This window comes from Penaeus monodon, chromosome 27 (assembly GCF_015228065.2).
Source record: "Penaeus monodon isolate SGIC_2016 chromosome 27, NSTDA_Pmon_1, whole genome shotgun sequence".
Taxonomy (NCBI): domain Eukaryota; kingdom Metazoa; phylum Arthropoda; class Malacostraca; order Decapoda; family Penaeidae; genus Penaeus; species Penaeus monodon.
The window spans coordinates 40,755,740-40,756,155 of record NC_051412.1 but is presented as its reverse complement, the minus strand read 5'-3'; the positions used below and the strand labels follow the sequence as shown (position 1 = coordinate 40,756,155).

Here is a 416-nt window from a genome sequence, read left to right as displayed (position 1 = left end):
GCGCTCAGACAAACACAGACGGCTACTAAACAATCCACAAAGTAGGTTTCCCCGCAGGCGACTCGGACGTTACGAAATCTTTCAAGGTTTGAAGATGAAACACGCGGGGCATTTCGAACGTTTACCTCATAATTTCAATAGGCCTACACGGACCTTCCATGCAGGCCTAATGCTTGCTCTGCCATTTTATCAACAGGAGGTAACCCCCCTCTCCCCCCCTCCCCTTGCCAGCGTCGCCAGAGCGAGGTCAACAACACGCCAATGGTCTCACCGGAAGCCGACGACGCCTATTTTCCCAACGAGATTATAATGAGCCACTCGTATGAACAGGGAAAAGGGGAAGGAAATGCACTCGCTCGATGCTGGACGCGGTTCTTCGCCGGGCCAGCGCCGTAGCTGCCTCGTCCTCGGTTCTC

General features: G+C 54.3%; 1 protein-coding gene across 1 annotated transcript in view; it reads right to left on the bottom strand.

Moving 5' to 3' along the window:
- The window catches only part of LOC119590867, a gene marked incomplete in the record, with an annotated part of 86,927 nt that overhangs the window by 51,589 nt on the left and 34,922 nt on the right, over window positions 1-416 (bottom strand).